Genomic DNA, 14,706 nt, shown 5'->3' with positions numbered 1-14,706 from the left:
ATAGAATACAAGAGCCACTCATGGTATTTACTACAAGCTATGTGCATGCTTAGAAAAAGCAAAATATATATATATATATTTTGTAACAATAGTGATATAGAAATTAAAAATGCATGCTTAAAATCAATTTAACAAATCTTGATTTTGTCATCCTAAAAATACAATACTCATCAAAATTATTTACATTTTTTAAAATCTTACTGCAGTATCAAAAATTTTATGTAAACATTTTGTGTGAATTTCACATTTTTTTTTTTTTTTTATTGCAAACTTTTGAAACTCCATTTGGGAAACATCAATTATTTCACACCCCACATTGGGTGTTTTAGTGTGGTGTGATCCAACTTCACAAGTGAGAATTAAATCACAAAAAAAGACTATTATATGACATGGATTTACTTGGATTTGATAGAGGATTATTATTATAATTAAAGTGTGGGGTCTTCTATTATGCGGTGCACAGACACTTTCAAAATTGTGGCCTTTGAGATCCACCAATTCAAATTTAATTTGGTGCTAATACATACCCAATCCATTAACTCTAAAGGGTTTGGTTTAGTGGAACAAAGGCAATTAAAAGGCTTATCATTTAAAAGGTCATAGGATCGAATTTCACAAAGGTTAAAATATCCTAAATTTTGGGATATTGAAAGTTTATCCGGTTATTAATTTCATTAATTTTAGCACTGGTTTGGCATATAGGCCATGTTTGTTTCACCTCTTAAAAGAGGGGATTGGATTAACCATCCATGGAGCCCATCAAAAGCATGTTTGGTTGAGCTAAAATGTTGTAGGACTATTCGTCCAATTAGACTACCAATCCTTGCAAAGGGTGGGATTAGCATACCCATTGGAGAGATAAGATTGGTAATCCAATCCCCTTGGATTAAAATATTTTAATTTTATTTTTTTTCAAATAATTTATTTGTGAAATAATTATTTTAAAAAATTATTACCGAAAGTATATGATTTTTTTTTATTTAATGAATTTTTAAATAATTTTTAAGCAAAATTTATATTTTTTTAAGTGTCTCTAAATTAAGTGTACTTAAAAAGTATTTAAAAAATAATTATAAAATTAAAAAAATATTAATTTTATATATTAATACTATCTATAGTATTACTAATCCGATTATGTACAAACAAACATTCTTTATTCTATATTTCCAATCTAATACCACTACACTAATAATTTCCTCATTCAATCCTATTGTACTCCTAATCTCATCCATCCTATGAAGCCAAACAAACATAATCATAGGGTTGGGGTAAGTTGGGGCTAAAATAGTCACAAAAAGATAGAATATGTTTTTGAGCTCCATACTAAAAAATATCACATCTAAATCATAATTATTTCATTTTTTCTTTCACAAAAGAAAAAAAAAAAAGCCAAAAAACTTATCCCAAATGAGGCTTTTTAGCTATAAGTTAAAATAGTTAAAAAGTCAATCCACATCTCAAATGAAACCTCAAGATCTAAGAATTAGTTGATGTGTGCGTAAATTGAACCCAACACCAAGTTATTAAAAAAAAAAAAAAGTCAGTTTGTTTGGTTTCGTCTTTCTGAAAACAGTTTTCAGAAAATTCTATTTTCTTATTTTCTGGTTTTTTTTTGTTTTTCATGAATTTTTTTAATATTTTAAGCAATTTTTTTAATTTTTAGATATACCTAACATACATATACCTAAAAAGTAAAAAAATTGTGAAAAAAATATTTTAAAAATTCACTAAATACCAAAAACAAAAAAAATACGAGAATTCAGTACATTTTTTATATTTTTATGTATTTAATAATTTTTTAAAATATTTTTTCACAATTTTTTTTTATTTTTTAGATACATCTAAGTAAGGTGCATCTAAAAAACTAAAAAAAATGTTTAAAATTATAAAAATATTTACTAAAAACAAAAAAACACGAAAATTAAAAAATTCAATTTTCAAAAAATTTAATCCAGAAAACTCAAACCAAACACACTGAATTCTTTTAATATCCAATAACTGAATTAGAAGTTGACTCCATGATTTAGTTTTGACATTCCCATAATGGTCATTTTAATGTCTCAAACCCCATTAAATTATTTTGTGGGCCCTAAATGTGTTTTGGGCAATGCATGAATGATCAAACAGGAGAAAGGGATATGCTTAATTTCAAGTCAATAGCGAAATGATATATTTTGTTCTATGAATTGTTTTGATGATAATTGATCAAGATAAGGATTCCTATATGAAAAATGTTTTAGAGCTCTAAAAGAAGAGCTCTAAAATAGCATTAATTTGTCTTCTTCCTCTTTTTATTTTGTCTTCTTCCTCTTTTCTTTTTTTTTTTTTTTTTGATTGGGTGTGCCAGCTCAGTAGAGCTGCTGTTAGAGCAGCTCTACTAGAGCTTTCTAGCAAAGCCGTTCCTATATATCTCAGACTACTTGCGTAATTACGGTTCATGCTTTCATATCTTCTTTTTTTTTTTTTTTTTTAAATGGTATCTTCTTTTCTTTCTTTTTTTAATGGAAGTGTTACAAATCTTTCAAAAAAGAATTTTCTATTTTAAAACTCTTTTGTTCTTTTGTCATAATACATTATTAATTATTAGATTATGTGAGTTTTATAAAGCACATTAGAGTATGATCTAATAGTTAAGACTATAATAAAATAAGGAGACATAAGAATTTAAAAATAGAAATTTTGTATTAAGAGTTTAGTGAGGTCCACTCCTAAATGAGTGCTAAGTGCGCTCACGCGGGCAAGAGAGAGACATAATTGTTTTAATGCAAGCATGGTAAATATTTTGGGGTTAAAAAGTATAAAAAGACAAAATCTATACTATATATTAAGTAAAATGGGAAGACCTGTGGGAGTTTCAATATTTCAATCTGAATTTTTAAAATTTTTTATTAAACAAAAACTCAGCATTTATTGATTTGGTCAAAATCTCCTGATCAGCATTTATTAACTTTTTTTCAATTTACATGTTTTTCCATATGCCTGCATTTATTGATTTGGTCAAAATTCCCTTATCAGCATTTAAAATCTCCTCATACAAATAATTATAGATACAATTCGTGTATATTTACTGCAGCACCTTTTTTAACTTGTCTCATACATTATGATTAGTAATAAGATTGTTAAATTATTTTTATAAAAAATCTTAAACAACATAATTTATATGTTAAAAAAAATCTAAAATAAATATAAACAACTATAATTAGCATGTGCATAGCACGGGTGACAGACTAGTAAGTTATATAAGATAATAAGACAAAATATTACATTTAAATTATAACCATTATACTTTTTCTCTCACAAAAGTCAAAAAAATCTAAAAATAAAAACAAAATGAGGCTAAAAAAGTCTCGATACAAAAAAATTGATTACCATAACCAATGTCAAATGAAGCTTTAGTGGTTAAGACATGTGATCTAATTTTATTAATGGACCAAAAATGGAAAGGGGAGCTTAATAAACAAGATTAATAAAATGAGTTTAGGGAACGACCCTAATCTTTAGAAAGAGAATCATTTAGATGTCTATAATGATTAGGACATTTGATCTAATTTCCTTGGGTACTTGATTAAGGCCAAAAGTGGAAAGGGAGGGCCATGGAGGTAACTTTTTAAATCCCAAAGAAAGGAGATCAATTTATATTATGTTATATAAACTCAGAGCTTATGATTGGAATGCCTCATATTAGCAAGCCACACAGTAATACATACCAAAAGGCAATTACTTTTTTAAAACCATAGATTAAACTAAAGATTAACCTCCAAAAGTTTATTTACTTATTCATTATGAAAAGGGTGCGTTTTATAGTTTCGATTGCCTCATGAACCATGTAGCAGCTGTCTTTCTCTTCAATGGTGAGAAAAAATCATTACTATTTCTTGTGTAATATTTGACACAAAAAATAGATATATGTAAAATTATTGTCAACTCATCAAAAAAGGAGTTGATAAAGAGTGAATGTGATTAAAGAAAAATTGCTACATTAGCAATTAGTTACTATAAAGTGTAAAATACATATCATATGCAATTTTACCTTATATAAATTTTTACGAACTTATATAAGTGATTTTATAAAAATATTTAGTTGAATGCAAATTTGTAAGTCTTAAATTTTAACAAACTTACACAAATTTATGTTCAACTTATGTAATTTTGTGATAAGATTACATATAGTGTACATTATAGTTAAAAATAAATTTATAAAAAAATTAATTTCATATAGCTATTTAAACTTTTTTAGGAATGATGTTCAGGAATGACTAAAGTGAGAATTTTGGTATGAAATGAATTTGTCAATAAGCTAACAAAATAAGTATTTTTTAACTAATAAGCTAGTTTTTAAGCCTCTACCAAATGAAAGATTATTAGTTTATTTGCTTAAAAAAATTTGATTAATGGCATTTGGTTATAATTTTAAATTATAATTAATTTGACTCTTTCAGTTTATATAACCGGAAAAAAGAGATTTTTTTAAGTTATAATTTCATTTTTCAATTTATTTAAAACTTCAATATGTATGGATCAAAGAAGTCCATCTCTTTAGCATGGGGGTGGTTTGATACAACTTATTTGTGAGTTTTTTGTTGACTTGATTTTTGTTCTTATTTGTCAACACTATAAATAAGTTATTTATTGATTTATTTGGATTGAATAATATTATATATACTAATTGATATATCAATTAGCGTACTAATATATGATATGATATAACTTTAGAAATTTTGTGTCTTCATAGTTTATGTAATGGGTGAAGTTATAATTTAAAATGACAATGTCATAGTACATATTAGTACACTAATTGATATATTAATTGGTGTATGTAATACCATCGATTTGAATTACATTACTTCTTTATTTTTTTTACACGTCTTTTCGTAACAAGTAAAAAAATCAACTTATAAACAATATTCAAAACAAATAAACTTTTTTTCAAAAAAATCAAAAGTTGCACTAAGGGCATCTCCAACGGTGTATCAATTTTTTTTTTCTATCAAATTTGAGTAAAAATTTAAAGAAAAGCTCACTTTGATATCAAGTGCTCCAACAGAAAGTTTTGCAGTTTCATCAAACCACCGGTATCTGCCAGGTCAACCGGTCAGTGCAAATTTTTCACAAGTTTTCTTCTTGAGGTGGTCACCAAGAGGTCAACCGAGCGGACAACCGGCCAGTGTAATTTTTTCACAAACTTTTTTCTTGAGGTGGTCTTCCGAGAGAACATCCGGTGGTGAAAATCCAATGGTAATAAACAGTAATTTGATGAAAGGAACATTGGTCTTCAGTTTGATGAAAGAAGAGTGATCCTAGATTTGATACCGATTTAATGAAACCGTTAGAGCTGAAAATGAATAATTTTTCATCAAATTCAAATTTAATGATAAGTTTGATACACGATTACAAATGGCTTAATGACTCAATCTTTCGTGTTTTTAGTGAATTTTTATTTTTTATTTTTATTATGACATTAAACTTTTTTTTAACTTTACAATAAGGTTTATTTGGGTAATATGGTTAAAAACCTGTTTTTATTTTTTTTAGTTGTATTACCTTTTTATTTTTTTATATATATTTTTTAAAAAAACCAAAAATATTAAAAATCAACTTTTTAACTTATTTTTCAAAGGGAAAAGAGGTGGGGTGACCCCCACCACCCCCATTGAATGATGATTGGTCCATTTTTTTTTTTTTTTTTTTTTTGTTGGTCCACCTCTCACTGCCCCCCACGTGTATGTGGGGTGCCGGAGTCTCGATCACTACCGTTTTTCAAAATAAGCCTAAGTTATACCAAATAAATTTTGCCTTCATTTGGGATATGGATTGGTTTTTTGGCTATTTTAGCCTAGGGTTAAAAGTCTTCGTTTGGGATAGATTTTTTTGACTTTTGTGAGAGAAAAAATAAGATAATTATAATTTGAATGTGACATTTTATCTTATTTGATTAAAATAGCTATTTTATTACATATAACTATTTTAACCTAAATAGACATGCCAAACATAAGGGTTTGTGAATATTTACATAGAGAGTAGCTTCCCTCCAGTTCTAGATTAGACTGGAAGGTATTGTTGGGCCTGTGGGAGCCACCGCGGGTCCTGTTTCGATAATCCGAACCGTGAATATGTAGAATTCATCGAGTACTATATGCTTATAAAATATCACGTTGATCGGATATCGATAGTTATGTGATCAAAATAGTTTTGTATAAAAAAAAAATGAACGGTGAACAAATTAGCAGTTGGCAGAAAATTGATTCGATGAGATAGTTATCAATATTCGATCAACGTGATTTTTAACAGGTATATAATACTTGATGATTTCTACATATTCAACGATACGAATTATCTAAAATGAGATTTGTAGTAAGCCTCCACAAGTCTAACAATACCTTCCGATCCGATCTAAGACTAGAGGGAGGCTGCTCCCATTTACATAATAGAAAAACAACTGACAATTTATCTAATCAATAATGCTAGGTAGCTCAAAATTTTGTGGCTCAAATGGCTTAAATCACTCAAAACGATATCGTTTTGAGTGTAAATGAGTATAAAACAACGTTATTTTGACAGATTTGAGCCATTTGAGCCACAAAATTTTGAACTACTAAATATTTTCCTTATCTAATTAAAGAAAAATGTTTGAGGGCCACAAAAAATGTGGCTCAAATGGCTCAAAACTGTCAAAATGATGTCGTTTTGGGCGTAAAAAAACGACATCATTTTGACAGTTTTGAGCCATTTGAGCCACACTTTTTGTGGCCCTCTACCATTGCTCCTAATTAAATAAGTTCAACTTTTCTTCATAAATTATGAAAAGAAAAATGTTAGGATTATGAAATAAATTACAAAAAAATCTATTAAATTACTCATAAAGGTGTAAGATTGACACTCATATAAGATTTATATTTATGTAAATATTTGATAAATTTTTTGATAATTTTTTATAGGGTAAATTATAAACACATCCCTGGAATTTATTTAAATTATAAATTACCTTTTATAGTTTTAGAAATTACATCATGTCCTCTAAAATTTTTAATTTAATAACAAATAAGTTTTTTTATCAATAAATCATCAAGTTAACTAACAATTTTTAATAATGTTAAAATTTTATTTTAATTAATAATTCAGATAATTTTATTATTGTATAAGCAAATAATTAAAAAATTTATCTTTTTAATTAATTTTGTTAAATAAAAAATTATAACAAGAAAGTATTTGTAATTTTTAAATTTATAAGAAATAATTCATATTTTAAGTAAATATCAAAAGGTATATTTATAATTTATATTTTTTTATTTTTATAGTATTATTAATTTTGGTGAGGAGAGAAATTTTAGATGAGAGGTAAAGATTTTTTTTTTAAATTAATAAAAAATTTATGAAAAAGTTAGAATAATATCTAATCAAATCTTTTATTTAAAGGGCAGTGATTTAAATGAAACCCTGCATGCGACATTAAAAAAAGAAAAATAAATAAATTAAAACATCACATCATAAATAGTTTTCATCTATTAAAACTTTCCTAAATCTCCTTTTTAGAGCGTCAGAATCAGGATTTTCAAAATAATAAAAAGTTAAAATATAGTTAATAAATCATTAAATTTTCTTTCCATCAGTCTCAATAAATTTTTGTTAAATTAATTTTTTATTAAAATTGTTACAGTAATTCTTCTAATGAAACGATGAACTATTCATCGCTACAACTTGCGATTTGGGTGTAACCGGACGTCCGTCCAGACGTCTGGCAAGTCAACTGCAATTTTTTTTTCCTCCCAATTTTATCTTTTGTAAAACATAAGAATTGTTTGATTGATAGGTCATCAATTTAATTATAAAAAAAGAATAACAAATATTTTAATGAAATTAAGTTAAAATAAAGAGTTTGATACAGTGAGTAACTAGCTAAAATAGAAAAATAAATTTTTAAGTTATAATTTGACTCAAAATTTACTAAGACTGATGCAGATAAAAATTTTCTGTTACTTAAATTTTAAATTAAATAAAATATAAAAAAATAGTGAAATGATTGGAATTTTTTTTTTTTTTTTTTTTAATGTAATTCAGACTCTTTATCATGGCAAAGACAGGACTGGTGGTGATGGACATGACGTAAAGCTAATACAAAAACAAAAGCTTGCTCAGTCTATGCAAACCCTAGCTACTCTCTAGCTCTATATGCCCTATATATATCTCTATATATATATATCTTTTTATTTTTATTTTTATTTTTATTTTATCTTTTATTATAAATCAGTTTAGACGGATCAAAGTAACAAGTTTTATTACCATCGGAACAAGTTTTTTTGAAACAAGTTAATTTCCTGTCCCAATTTCTCTAGTCTCATTCACCGGGTCAAATACTTGGTTTAGTGACAAACTAATTTTAACCTACTCAAGAGAGAATTGAATTAAATGTAAACATTTAGGTAGTTTATCAAAAATGTAAAAAAAATTTCTTCTGTATACTAATCTAACAATTAATTAATAAAACATTTATCAATAAAAAAAAATCCTTGGTTTTCTTTCTAAAAAATTATTGTTTGATTTTAGAGCGTCACGTAATTATATCTCATACCAATCATAATTTATCGTACCTTCTCATATTTTTTAATCATACAATATAAATTTATAAATCGCATCATTTGTACCAATTACAACACAATTAAACTGCCTATATCTCAAAACCAACCACTAACTTCTCCGTCTTTCTCTTCCCTCTTCACCCTCCTCTTTCATTATTTCATTCATTCATAGTAGTGACGTCTCTCCCTACTTTTGTCCTGAAAAATGCTAAAAACAGGCTGCTATTGTTAAAAAAATTATGTAAATATATTAAAATATGTAAACTTATTTTAAAATATATAAAATATGTATTAAAATTATAAATATTTAGATAAATTACACTTACCTTTCTTAAAATTTTTGACAAATACAAGGGACTCTCCTATTATTTTAATAATTACAAAAATCTTCCTTATTTTTGCCGATAATATCAAGATCCCCCTAATCCATTAATTTGGCACGAATGCTGACCATATTGCTCCGGGCAATGCTGGGGACCCCAGTGGGGGGCGACCTGCAGCACCCAAGTGACAGTTGGCGCACTGCCAATGGCTCAAAACCAAAAAAAAAAAAAAAAAAAAAACAATTTTTGGGCCAATCAGAGATGACCCCTAGCACCCCCACTGGGGGTCCAATTCATTTTCCATATTGCTCCTTTGAACTAATAAGTTATTTAAATGAAAATTTTTACTCACTTCCTATGAAGTTTTCCATACGTATTATTAAAGATTCATGCATATTTTAACTTAACACCCTAATATTTTAATATAAAACCCTAATAATTAATACAATACTTATAAGACTTATCTATACTATATATTAAGCAAAAGGGGGTTTTTAACCCCAAGGCCTGTGGGAGCTCCAATCTCCTAAGTTTTTGATTTAAAAAAAAAAAAAAACTCAGCATTTATTGACTTCTCCCAACCCACAATCCCTTTTGACTTCTCCCATAATTATTGCAACACCCTTTTCAATTTCTCCCATACACTATAGTTACACACAAAAAAAAAATTTTAAAAATAAGAATTTATCTATAAATCTCAAAAAGATATAACATCTAAATTTAAATTATGATTTAATAATATAATTATATATTTTTTTTATGTATATCTATCAAAATTTCAAATCACTTAATGGGACAAATTAATCATTTTTTCAAAATTATTGATTTTTAATTTACAAAATAGATTAAAAAATTTATTGACTGATTTATTTATTTTTAATTTACAAAATAAATTAAAAAAACTATTGACTGATTTATTTATTTAATAACCAAAATATTTCATAATCTCTCTCTTCTAATCTCTCTCACAAATTTTCAAAAAAAAATATTAAAACTTGCATTCATTTTCTCTTCCCCAAAAAATTAGATAATATTTTTTATTAAAGTTGTAGATATCTATCTATATTTTATATATTATATTATAACATAACAAAAAAAACTAAAATTTTTTTTTTAAAGTTTATCTAAATAAATTTTAAATCTTATCTGAATAAATTTTAAATCAATAAAACTCACATGCCTATCACATATCTAACTCACATCATAACTTACCTAAATAATAATAATTAAAAACAAATAGAAATCACAAATAAATTAAATTAAAAAAAAAAAGATACCCACAACTCCATCTTAAATAAATTGAAAAAAAAATATCCGAATAGAAACCACACAAAAATAAAAATAAAAATAAAAATATATATCTATCTATCTATCTATATCTATACTATATATTAAGCAAAAGAGAGTTTTTAACCCCCAAAGCTTGTGGGAGCTCCAATATGCCAATCCTAATTTTCTAATTTTTTATTTTTTTTTTAAAAAAAAACCTCAGCATTTATTAATTTCTCTCAACCCACAAGATTTTTTGACTTCTCTCATAATTATTGCAGTACCTTTTCCAAAATAAATAATTTGTATATTAAAAAAAAATTAAAACAAATATAAATACCTCTATCTATTTATTTATATCTATCTCTAACCCACAAGTTTTGTGGGAGTTTCAATATCTAAGCATTAATTTCTTTATTTTTTTGATTTTTTTTGAAAAAAAACTTAGCATTTATTAAATTCTTACAAGTCTTTTTAATTTTTCCAATACACACACTCTTTTTAACTTTTCACATACCTATTTCAAATAGTGAATCTCCTTTTTGTTTTCTCCTTCTTGACTTCTCACTTCTACACTTTCAACTTCTGTAACTACGTATGCAAACAGTAAGTCTTCTTTTGTTTTTTCTTTCTTGACTTTTCCTTTTGTTTACTGTTTTAATATTGTAATTAGATAGCGCATAAAAATATTTGTGATTTGTCTAGCGAATAAAAAATTATAATTTGATTTTTTAATATGATTGAAGTTAGATAAATATAAATCTTCACAAAGAGAAAAATGTGATTATAATTAGTTGAATGATTCTTTTTTTTTTTTTAATGTGATTGTAGTTAGTTTAATAGTTCTTTTTTTTTCATTTATTTATTTTATTATAGGAAAAATGTGATGTGATTGTAGTTTGTTCAATGGTTCTTTTTTTAATATGATTGTTGTAGTTAGTTCAATGGTTTTTTTTTAATGTTATTTAATCTTTTTATTTACTATTTTAATTTTATTTTTAATATGATTGAAGTTAAATAAATATAAACACTCACAAAGAAAAAAAATGTGATTTTAATGTGATGTGATTGTAGTTTGTTTCAATGGCTTTTTTTTTTTTAATATGATTGTTGTAGTTAGTTCAATGAGTTTTTTTTTTTAATATTATTTAATCTTTTTATTTACTATTTTAATTTTATTTTTAATATGATTGAAGTTAGATAAACATAAACACTCACAAAGAAAAAAAAAGTGATTGTAATTAATTCAATGGTTTTTTTTTTTAAATGTGATTGCAGTTAGTCAATGGTTCTTTTATTTATTTATTTATTTATTTATTTATTTATGAAAAAAATGTGATGCGATTGTAGTTTGTTCAATGGTTCTTTTTTTTAATGTGATTTAATCTTTTATTTACTATTTTAATGGTTTTTCTTTATAATTATTTATGAAAAAAAATATGATTGTAGTTAGATAGCATAAAAATATTTGTGATTTGATTTGATTTAAATTTTTCTGATTTGGTTTTTAAAGTACCAATTATTGATAATGATTATATTGTATTTTGAAAAAAAAAATGTAATTGATTTTTTTAACTCACTGTGTTTTTTGGAAAAAAATTGTAAGTGATTGTAGTTTGTTCAATGGCTCTAAATAATCTCAATTTGAATTTCTAAATTTTTTATTAAAAAAAAAACTCAGCATTTATTGATTTGGTCAAAATCCCCTGATCAACATTTATTAACTTTTTTCAATCCACATGTCTTTCCACATGCCTGCATTTATTGATTTGATCAAAATCCCTTGATCAGCATTTAAAATCCTCTCATACAAATAATTATAGATACAATCTGTGTATAGTTACTACAGCACCCTTTTCAACTTCTCTCATACACTATGATTAGTGATAAGATTGTTAAATTATTTTTATAAAAAATTTAAAAAAAACATAATTTATATATTTAAAAAAATCTAAAACAAATATAAATATTTATAATTATCCCGTGCATAGCACGGGTGATAGGCTAGTTTCACATTATATAAATAACGAAATATTTATCAATTTTAATTAATACATTTGTTATTTAAAATTCATTTTTTCTTTTCTTTTTCAAGTTGAAACAAATAGATTAAAAAAAAAAATTCTATCAATTTGTCCTACTTATTTATTCATATGTAAGAAAATTATTTATCCTTAAATTGTTAAGATATTATTAATAAATTTTAATTTTTATCTTTGAGTCATTAAATTTTTAATCGATACATATTTTTTTTAAAAAAATCACAGGTTATTCTTACATGAATAAAAAATTAAAAAATAAATATATAAGTAATTAAAAAAAATCTAATTGTCTCACAATAAATTAAAATTAGCTAATAGAGAATAAAAGATCAAGAAATCATTTGGGAATAATAAACAATGCAAACAATTTCTCATTTCTTACACCTAAAAATAAAATTAATCTTTACTTGAATTGAGAAATTATTTTAGAATACTAAAATACTCAATTAATTTGTTGTATGATACTTAAAATATATTTCTCTATCTTTATTTTTTTTCATTTAAACTATTTTAATTAAATTAAATCTTAAAATTAATTTCTCACCTTCATTAATGGTTAAAATTTTACTTTATTTATTTTTTTAATTTTTCACCATTATTTTGTTCTGTTATTATTTATAGTGAAGTGTTATTATTTAAATTATCAAATTTTACTTCTTCCATATCATACATAAATAATTAATTGAGTATTTTATTATTCTCAAATAATTTCTCCATTCAAGTAAAGATTAATTTTAATTTTATGTGTAAGAAATGATAAATTATTAGAATTATTTATTATTCTCAAATGATTTCTTGATCTTTCATTCTCTATTAACTAATTTTAATTTATTGTAATGTGATTAAATTTTTTTTACTTCTATTTTTATTTTTAATTTTTTTAATCATGTAAGAAATATTAATATGTTTTTTTAAAATATGCGTCGACTAGAAGTTTAATGACTCAAAAATAAAAATAAAAAAAAAAATTTAAGAATAATATATAATTGAGAAAAGATATAATAATAATTTTTTTTACATATGAATAAATAAGGAATGTAAATTGGTGGGGAAAAAAATAACTCTATTTATTTTAACTTTAAAAAAATTTAAATAATAAATACATTACTTAAAATAATAAATTTTAGGTTATTTATGTGATGTGAAATAAGTCTTATATTAAATTATTAAGATATTATCTAACATTAATTTTAGAGTGCTCCAATTAACACCCCTATCAATTATTTTGGACCCTTCATTTTTTAGATTTTCTTTTATTACAATAATAACCTTAAGTGAAATTGCTAAAAAGAACATCAATAATTTTGGGATACTTCATCTGACAATTAAGCCTACAAACCCACTACATCATGAGTTAGGATTTATGAAAGCATCCACCTCTATCACCACTCATCCATCTTTCCCAAATCTCATATTTAAAACTTACTCACCCTCAAAACCTTGAAGACCTTTTGGCAACAATATTTCGGCGGCAACAATTTGATTACATACACTTCTCTGGTAATGACAATAAATTGAAGTTTTTTCGGCAAGTACGACTCTATGAGACGAGAGAAGTATAACAATAAAAGCTTAGAAGAGGTTTATAACTTTGATGGTGTTCTTAACTCAGAGGAGATTGGTCTTATAAGAGTAAATTTCTTGAAAAAATAATAAAAAATAATAAAAATTGTGAGTAATTTTTTCAGGACTAAACTCCCAAACATGTGAATGAAATTTGGGAACACATGCCTGAACATTATTTACTTGTTCAGGAATAGGAAACTGAACATTTCTTATTTGTTCGGGAACAGATAACCAAAGCAGCAATAGAAGCAAGCAAACAAAGGAGGTCTGACCACCCTTGGGCGGTCGAATGGCGGGTGAAATCCCGCCTAGTTTTGTTCACATAGAGAGCATACAAGTACAGTGAAGCCATGGATCAATGACTGATAATCAACTAGAGAAGTATGAAAGTGGATTGTGTTGTATGTGTGAAAAGAGATAATAGAAAAAAAAATTAAACAGATTGACAAATCTCATAATAAAGTAGAGAAAAAAATTTTAATCACATAAATTTTTTTCACTGGTTTTAAGAGGTTCCACCATCGTTAGTTTTGTTAAGGTTTTGGAAGAGAAGCTTTTTGGGGAGTGGGGGTATGCATTTGAATGAGTAAAATATTTTTACAAGCATAACTTTGATATTATTTGGGAGGAAAATAAATTTTAAGAGTTTTATAATTTATAAATGGTGGTCAAAAGAAATGGAGGATTCAAAATAATTGATGGGGTGCTAATAACATCACTATTTTAGAGAGATTATTTATTTTTAAGTATTTTATCAATAAAAATTAGGGCAAATTACATATACACCCCTCGAGGTTTGGCTAAATTACAGATACCCCCCTGAGGTTTCAGAAATTACATCCCGCCCCCTGAGGTTTATATTTTTATAACAATTTGCCCCCTGAGGTTTATATTTCATAACAAATTACCCCCTAATTTCTTATACAAATATAG

This window comes from Camellia sinensis, chromosome 9 (genome assembly GCF_055761805.1).
Source record: "Camellia sinensis isolate YWXY chromosome 9, ASM5576180v1, whole genome shotgun sequence".
NCBI lineage: Eukaryota > Viridiplantae > Streptophyta > Magnoliopsida > Ericales > Theaceae > Camellia > Camellia sinensis.
This window is presented reverse-complemented; position numbering follows the sequence as displayed.